This window comes from Lathyrus oleraceus, chromosome 4, assembly GCF_024323335.1.
Source record: "Lathyrus oleraceus cultivar Zhongwan6 chromosome 4, CAAS_Psat_ZW6_1.0, whole genome shotgun sequence".
NCBI lineage: Eukaryota > Viridiplantae > Streptophyta > Magnoliopsida > Fabales > Fabaceae > Lathyrus > Lathyrus oleraceus.
Genome location: NC_066582.1, coordinates 255,650,586 through 255,659,854, shown reverse-complemented (window position 1 = coordinate 255,659,854; position 9,269 = coordinate 255,650,586). Strand labels below are relative to the sequence as shown.

The following is a 9,269-nucleotide window of genomic DNA, read 5'->3' as shown; positions in this document are numbered from 1 at the left end:
CAAGAGATGCCCCAACTTTTACCTCTTTTTTGTCAGTTTCAGAACCCAAGTTAACAACATCCACTGGTTCTTTGTAAGGCTGAATCTCTTTCTCTTCGTGCTCAAGGAGTCGTGCTAGTTCAGCTGGTAATTCACAATCTTCCTCATTGTAGTCTTCAGCTTGGTTGATTGTGAGTCCAGATTCATAGTTGATTTTAGCCATGTCGTAATCAATGGTTTTATTTGCTCTGCATATGATGAGCTTATTTCAGTATGCTTTTTTTTGAGAAAAAGTGGAAAAAGGAAAAGAAATCTTTTGCCTTTTCACTGTTTTTTAGTGAAAACAGAAAATAACTGAAAGAAAGGGAACACAAGTTTTGCATGCAAAAAAGTACTTTTTATTTGTTCACATAATACTTTTAAACGCATTACGTTTTTTCTGAGTACACCATAGGGATCACGGTGGCTGTCCAATTGGGAAGCTTGAATCCTAGAGGACATCTGTAAATGAGGCTGGGTGCCCCTGGCTTATTACCGCTGGACTCTCCAATGACTGCCACGGTCTGCTCACTTTGATAGTCGGCGCTGCTGAACTTGACCGAATTGAATTGCTTTTTCTTCGGACTCACCTTGCGTGTTGCTGGGTGATAACCGATACCAAACCTGTCGCGCTTTTCTGCCATATTGACGACCTTACCCCAACCGGGAAGCGGGCCTTTCTCCAATGTCTGCTTGGCACTCTTCGCTGAGGATAGGATGGTAGCGGATGATTAATTGTTGTTGGCTGTGGCAGAACTGACATCTTCAAATTCTAGACAGTGGAGCGGAACCTCGACGATCCTCTCATATGTTTCAACATATCTGAAGGAGGAAAGTTCACTGACCAACAAATCTTCTTCCCCACATACAATTACTAGTTTGTCATCTATCAAGTACTTCAGCTTCTGGTGCAAAGTAGAAGTGACTGCCCCAGCGACATGAATCCATGGTCTACCCAACAGACAACTGTAGGCTGGGTTGATGTCCATGACTTGAAATGTGATGTCGAACTGGTGTGGTCCAACACAGATAGGCAAATCTACCTACCCAATTACCTGCCTTCGGGAACCATCGAAAGCTCTAGCGATCAATGCACTGGTCCTCATCTCGGGCACCTTAAGCTGTAACTGGCTTAAAATGGACTTTGGTAGTATGTTAAGCGAGGATCCAGTATCAACGAGGATTCGGGATAAGAGAGAGTCAATACATGTGACCAAAATATGTAGTGCTTTGTTGTGGGCTTTTCCCTCAGGCGATAGCTCTGCTTCATTAAATCCCAGATACCTACTAGCGGTGATATTGGCAACCACGTCTCCAAATTGATCGACCGTGATATCTTGCATCACATGAGCGGTATTTAGAACTTTCAGCAATGCTTTGCGATGAGCCTCAGAACTCAACAACAAAGACAAAATTGATATTTTGGAGGGCGTTTGGTTCAACTGTTCAATAATCTTGAAGTCACTCTTCTTGATCAGTTTGAGGAATTCCTGACTTTCCTCAAAGGTGATATTCTTCTTGTGATATTCAGACTGTTCTTTCTCAACCATCGGCCTTTTACCCTTGGATGCTTCGGCCTCGACAACTTTATTGGTGTCAATAACCTTCATCAATACCAGAGCAGTTGTCATAGTCGGAGTGGCGAGTACAGTTGCCCTTGCCTGCGGAGTCGGTGTAGGAGTTGGCTTCTCCTTAGGTGGGACAACTGTGGGTGTTGGAGACATCCTATGAGTGTATTTAGGAGTGAATACACAGTCGCTTCGAGTCATGCCTCCCGCTCCAGCAATGTTGACGATTTATGTATCAGGAATGCATATTTCTTTTCCTCCCAAATACGCCGTGGTCTCATAATTCCAAGGCACTGCCTTGGTATTCTGATACGGGAACAGAGTTGGAACACGGAAATAAATCGGCTGAATCCTTCTGGGGGGAGCTTCAACTTTCTTTTACCTGTATACTATTGTTATTGGTTTAATCACTGCCACTTCTTCTGCTGCTTTGGACTTGGAAAGTTGTATTAACCCTTAATCCATCAATTCTTGCACACATCCTCTCAATTGTTTGCAACCATCCGAATCAGACTCGCACACTGAGCAGTCATTATGCACCCCTTCTAGAAACCCAAACTCTTCCAGTTTTCTCAACACAACGGATAACAGAGTTTTCACCTCATCGACCCACTTCACGGGTTCTGTGGATTCTTCTTCAATGACGACATTGACCGTAGGACCATCATGATTAGGTAGGGGGTTCGTTTTTACATTCGGATTTTCCTCCGAGAAGGTCAAGATCTTTCTATCAATCAAGTCTTGTATTTTGTTCTTTAACGACCAACAGTCTTCGGTGGAATGTCCCACATGGCCAACATGGTAGGCGCATGAGGCATTGGGGTTATGTTTATGATGATAAGGTGGCTCGGCCTGAGGGATTTCCTTTGGCACAATAGCCCCCACATGGATCAAATATGGTACCAAGTCAACATATGGCACTGGGATCTTGTCATACTGAGCGTGTCTACCATAATTTCCTCTGTTATTCTGCCTTCTATTGTCAGAGTTGTATTGTTGATTCTGATCTTTCTGAGTAGGAGCTGATTGTTGATTGCTTCTCTGTGGTTGATACTGGAAAGACAATTGTTGGTATTGAGCTGCCGCGACATACGAATACGGATAAAACAGCATAGGGGCCAACAAAAATTGATATCGGGGGCGAGCCTTCGCTATTACAGCGTTTGCCTCCCCCTTCTTCCTTTTAGTGAAGCCCCCATGCGGTTTCTTGTTGGTTGTCTGTTGTGTGGTCGTGTCTGTTATTTTCCCAGATTTTAGCCCACTCTCAACACGTTCCCCAATGGTAACCATATCGGCAAAATTTATTGATGAACTGTCAATCATCTTTTCAAAAATACAACCCTTGCAACGTACCCATGAAAATGTCCACCAACTCATTGTCAGATAATGCTGGCCGAACCCTAGACACCATTTCGCTCCAACGTTGAGCATATTCCTTAAAGGTTTCATTAGATCTTTGCGAATGATTCTGTAATTGAAGCATTGTCGGAGCCATGTCAAGGTTGTACTTATACTGTTTCAAGAATGCCTCAGAGAGGTCCCTCCATGACCGAATCTTCGAACGCTCCAGACTCATGTACCAATCCAAGGAGGCCCCAACCAGGCTATCTTGGAAGCAATGAATCAAGAGGTTGTCATTATCAATGTGTGAAGCCATCTTCCTGCAGTACATAGTGAGATGACTGTGGGTGAAGCGCCGCGAAAAATACAGAGTCGCCACCGGATTTTATTTATTCCAAAGGAAAGGGAAAATAACGATAAAACCCCAAATGAGAGAAACTGTCTCGTAACCAAGAGAGGATTCGGAAGTCGGTTATGCAAGGGGAAGGTATTAGCACCCCTCACATCCATGGTACTCCATGGGAACCACTTGCTCGTATCAAATGCGTATGGATGTTTATTTATTTGTAAGTTGCTTGCTATCGGGAGTGAGATGAGAGATGAGATGGGAGAGAAAATAAGTTTTAAGTTAGTGTGCTCGCCAAGGATTTGGGCCCTTGTGCCTACGTATCCCCATACGTGCAATAGGGAAGTCAGAGTTTCGTAGTTCGGCTCAAAATTGGCGTATTTGTTTGGTTGTTTTTACTGAACAGTATTGACGTTCACGTGCTACTGTTCACTTGCTTGTATACTCTGTCATAGGAGCGGAAAGTATTTGCTTATTTGCGGTAAAGTGGATACGCTTGGTTCACACTCTAGCAGTTAAACATTACTTGCTCACACATGGAGGCTTAAGCTTCGTTCACGGTAGAACGGAAGTAACACGTCCTTATTGAAAGGTTTTGAAGTGTGCGCTAAGGCAAAAGATGATTTGATTTGTTAGGGTTGATTTTATGCATGGAGACAAGCATTAAACCCTTGGCTAGATATAGTCAACGGTCCAATAACTCGGGAGTTGAGAGGACAACATGGGCCTAACCACTCTTTTTCGTCCAAAAGAGCTTTGATTATGAAAGGAGTTTGGCAAGTTTAATCGTTGGAACTCAGAGGGAGACAAGTCTCTAACCCTTGACTAAGTACAGTCAACAATCAAAGTACTTGGGAATCGAGAGGACAATGGAGTCCTAACTATTCTTTTTCTTCCTCATAGCGCCTAGATCTAACTTGTTTGAATCATTAGATGTTTTAGGGAGGAAAGTCAAGTGTCGGGTCCTCAGGCTAGGTACGGCCGATAACCCAATTACTTAAATGTTGTGTACACACACGTACACCCCATTTGCATTCCAATTTGTTAGGAAAAGGTTTTGAAAAAGGAACTTGACGTTGAATCAAGTGTTTGAATTTATTGTGAAAATAGTGAGTGAAGAATGGAGGTAAGAGATAGGACGAGTTCGAGAAGAGAATGGAGAAGAGAGGTGAATGATGGATCTCGGAGTGAATGGAGAATGCTTGACGTTGGATCAAGCATTGACGTTGCAATGGTGTGAGTTTTTATTAGGAAAATAACTTGACGTTCGATCAAGTTTCTTTTGTTTCTTTTGAAAATGCTTTGTTTATCGTTTTGTGTTTTATCTTTGATTATTAACATGCATAGTAAACTAGCTAGAAAGCAATAAAGCTAAGCTATTACATGATTAGGGGGAGGGGGGACATTCAACCCACAATGGGGGGAACCCACACAATACAACACAAAGACATGAGAAGAAAACTACACTTTACAAATTATAAAAATAAAAGGAATAACTTGTAGGATGTTTGGATCTCTCATTCACATGCCACCATAAAAAAATACTATGCTTAGTATGCATTAATAAAATGGAATTTAAATGCTAATTCAAGTGAATGATATGGTATGAACATAATATGATGTGGTGTAGTGGTGATGATGAACAAACATATACCAAATCAAATTAAAATGGAAATTTCAATTTAGCCATTAACCATAAACAAAAGATAACCAAGTCAAAAATGAGATTAATCGCGTACATGAGACTTAACATGGCAAATCAAATGAAATTCTAAACATGGTATGGTTAATCACATGAAAATTAATTCTGGAAAATTAAGAAACTAAACACAATATGTAAAAACGATTAAGCCTAATTTCTATCTAATTACCTAATTAAACATGCATTAAGCTAATTATCCCTAAGATTATGTTAATTCCTAATAAAAACTAAGAATTAAATCTAATATTTCTGTCAAGATTAACAAACAGTATCAAAATAAATTAAAAAAAAAAATGAGATTAATAAACTCTAATCATGGATTAACAAGAAATTAGGAAGAAAATCATGTGCCTAACCAACATGGGGGTTTAATAGGAAGGAGATGGTGATGTTCAGCAAACAACCTAAAGCCCAATCCTCAGGACCAATCAAAATCCAGCGTGGAATTGGCCACGGATGCCACTGGAATTGGCCACGGATGCCACTGGAATTGGCCACGGATGCCACTGTAATTAGCGGCGTGGTAGTGGATTCTTAAAGCACGACGGTGACGTCGACCTCATTTTAAACGTCGCGAGCTACCAATGACTTAATGCTAATTTAAAGACAACGCAGCTCCAGGCGCCACCGCGGTTATATGCTCCGCCGGATCGGAGGCGGTCCTTGGCGGCGACGATGGATTAACTCAAAGGAATCCTATGTACTAACTGACTCAAGGTGTCGATCGCGAACACGTCGGTGAAATCTCTACTTCCGACGCCGATCTCCTAAAATTGGAGCTCCAGGAATTACGGCTAAGTCATCTACATATCTTCTACATCATAGCGGTAACAAAATGAAAGGAGAGAGGATTTGAAACTCACCTTGTCGGAGATTATGGCTGCGCCAACGAACTCTCTACTTCCAGGTGAGAAATCTTGTTCTGAGTTCTTTTTGCTTCACGTGTTTCCTCCGTCTTCCTTCTTCTGTATGAATGCGAAGCAATCTTCTTATCCTCCAATCTTCAATCTAAGGAGATAACTTCTTCTTGAGATGCGCCTGTGATTCATTGTATCAAAGAGGATGATGAAGGTTAAAGCTCAACTGATTAGAGCTTCTGGTGTTGAAGCTCTAACAATTACGGTAATGGAGAGCGTGTAGTGAGGAATTGGGAGGGAGCTGTGAGAATCACGTGTGATTGAGAGTGATGAAGATTGTGAGAGTCTAGCCCTGAAATAGTGAGAGGAAGAGTGAATTTATAGAGTGAGGAAGAGTGAATTTATAGAGTGCAGGTTCGGATTGAATGGAGGATTGGAGTTAGGCTAGGAGTTTGTTAGATTAGTGATCACAGACTCAGTTAGTTATTGGACACTTACTCAGTTAGTTATATGATTGCAATTTGGTTAGTGAGGAGTGTAGAAAGAAAAAAGCGTGAATGACTGGTTTAATGAGTTTACAAAGGAATGAGTTAGCAGCAGGGTCCAAACTCAGTTAATCCTAATTCTATTATTTATTTTGAATGAAAGTTATTTATGTTTGTATTTTATTTTTAGTGTTAATTTTGGTAGCCTTCTGATGTGAACTGTTGTTACTGCAGGGAAACGGAATCATCGCTGATGCAGCAACTCGAGTTGGATCACTCATTGTCGTCGTATGCACTGGCTAACATGAATCACTTGATGCTTGCAGGTTAATGCTGATATCATTGGAGATGCTCTACACACTGCTCCTATAAAACCTGTAGAATTACATGATGGTCTGCTGCACATTCAGGTGCTATGTATGATTATATGGATGGCCGCAAGTCTATGTAGACTGCAGCGAGTATCGTTTTGCAATAGGCCATGAAGTGCCGCTTTCTAGCTCCCGACTTGCAGCAAGTCTGCTTTAGAAGCCAAGTGCATGTTTGGCATTGCGTGGTTCGATTTTGATTTAGATGACACATGCCTTGCAGGATTTGTGTTTGGCTTCAAGTTCTTGTTCAAATCATACCGGTTCTCCGACTTTGACAGAAAAGGGGTTCCCCAAGAAAGATTGGTGATCCCAAGAGACAATGACAGCTGCTCTGGTTCGTACTCCAATTTAATTATGGCAATGCAAAATTTTCTTTAGCTATCTTCGAACTGCTATGCCGCTTTGAGTTGAGCTTTTTTGAATTCAAATCCAAATACCATGTCCTCCAAAGGCATCATAAATTCCTTACCAGACTGTAAATTGGTTGGCATGGCATAACAAAACCTCAAACCTCACTTTCACTCACGAGTAATTACGTAGTTTAAAAGCGAAGTAAGGGATCATAATGGAGGCACTGTTTGGATGGGATGATCTAATCGAATAATAATCTTCCATAACCATCCGAGCCTAACATAATATTCTCTGTTTTCAGGTCTCGGTGAGCCATATGCGGGGACTGGCAGTGCATGGCGAAAACGGCATTACACATATCCCTAAAGATCAAAAGAATCCGTCTCTCATCAAAATAACCGGCCTTGACTCTCCAGCATAGCAACCAAAGGTTTTCTCACAAAATTTCATTACAGGGAATGCCTCTTTGGTTCTATTTGTATCATAGATGGCATGGGCAAGAAGTTTGACGACATTGGGATGTCCAATCAGCAACTTCATCATAGATATCTCCTTCTTCACTAATCCAAGTGATTATACATCATTGCATATTATGTGTTTCAAAGCATGATGTTTAGACATATGTACAGAATCACGAGCCGAGTAGACACATGAGAACCCTCCTTCCGCCATGACCTTGAGGACATTTATTTTAAGATTTCCAACATCTATAGAGAGGCCTTCGATACCGCTGCAACTTAAGGCCGTTTCTTTTCACTACAACTTTTCAATTGCCTTGCAGCTTCACACTTTGGTTCATTCCATCGGGGTTTCGGTTTTAGTTTATGTTGGTGATTACAAGGTTTATCTCAGTTGGAACACTAGTTGAAGGCCCTACTTCTGCGGTCATAATGTCAATACTTATTGATTCTGACATTCGCTTAGCTGAATGACTGATATTTCCAGCCTGGAAACGACTCACTGCCTTGATCGAAGAATCACCGCTTTCACCAATACTGACTGTCATAGTCACATTGTCAGGACTGAAGGTGGTGGGAAACTTCGGCCCACCACTAACCGGTGTTTTGACTGAGCAATGACCACCTGTAAATTTCCATCATGTCCATTCTACTAGCTCCAGGCTGAGTGACTGCTGTAAGGTTAGTTCGATCATCTATGAAACTGTCAACAAAATGGACATCCTCGACATCTTCATCATTAGATACGGAGGCATCTAAAGATACCTCGCTTCCTCCTCAATAAAGTCCCTCACTCTCACATTAGCTTGTTTCTTTATACCTTGGTCGTGCTTATATCGTGTATTACAGGATTGCAGGTCCAATGGTGTGCTGCAGTGTGGGTTTGATCAATGCTACGGATTTGTGAACCGGTTCAACTGATCCTTGCCGCTGCTGAATTTGCAGGATTTTATAGTAGTGCTCACGTGTTGGTTGTGCTGCAGCCTTATGTGAACTGATACCGGTGTAGGTTTTTGTTAAGCCATCCATGCATTATGGTCGCGAATTATCATGATGTCTCGCTGCTGATGTAAAGCTGTGATGTTTGGCTTGAGACAAATGATGTTTGGCTACGCCGTTATAGCGTGTATGTGACTTACTATTGCGTTGCAGGTTTAACGCGTTGCAGCAGGTTGGCGTCCTTGCATTGTGTGATGGATTTGTGGCAATCACTCAGCATGTTGTTGCTAGTCCACTATAAATCCAAATGCAGAATTTTACTTCAATTTCAGCTGCAACACAAACTGGCGAACATTTGGCATTTCCCTTATACACTCCTGTGCTGCTACAGGCCCATTGTCTTGCATTCCTAAGAACGCAATTTGGAATTCCATTTTCTTGCAGGTTGGACGGTTGAGAAGTCTTGGAAGCAGGTTCCATGGGTGGTGCGGTCATTGCCTATCCTGGTGGTGCAAGTTGACTGCTGACGGATGTATTACAGGTATGAGCTTATTTCAACTAGAATTTTGGCCCGTTGGCTTCCTGGCTTGAACTCACTTGTGTACTGCAGCGTATGGTCATGTCCTACGGTGTAGCAGCTGGATTCACTTGTAGGCAGCTCGGGGAGCGCAGAATTGCTGACACTCAATTATTTGACGGCGGTCTGATATGGACTAGTAGCAGGATTCTATTTGATTGTACCACTTTGGTTTGCTAGGCCTCTTGTGCAAGTGTGGAGGGCAATGATTCATAAGCCTAGGACATGTTGGTCCTAACCCAGTGACTCTGCAGAA

At 42.1% G+C, this 9,269-nt stretch overlaps 1 pseudogene; it reads right to left on the bottom strand.

Annotated features, from left to right (window-relative positions):
- Positions 1-7,280: 7,280 nt before the first annotated feature.
- LOC127136944 (uncharacterized) lies at positions 7,281-8,526 on the bottom strand (annotated as a pseudogene).
- Positions 8,527-9,269: the final 743 nt, after the last annotated feature.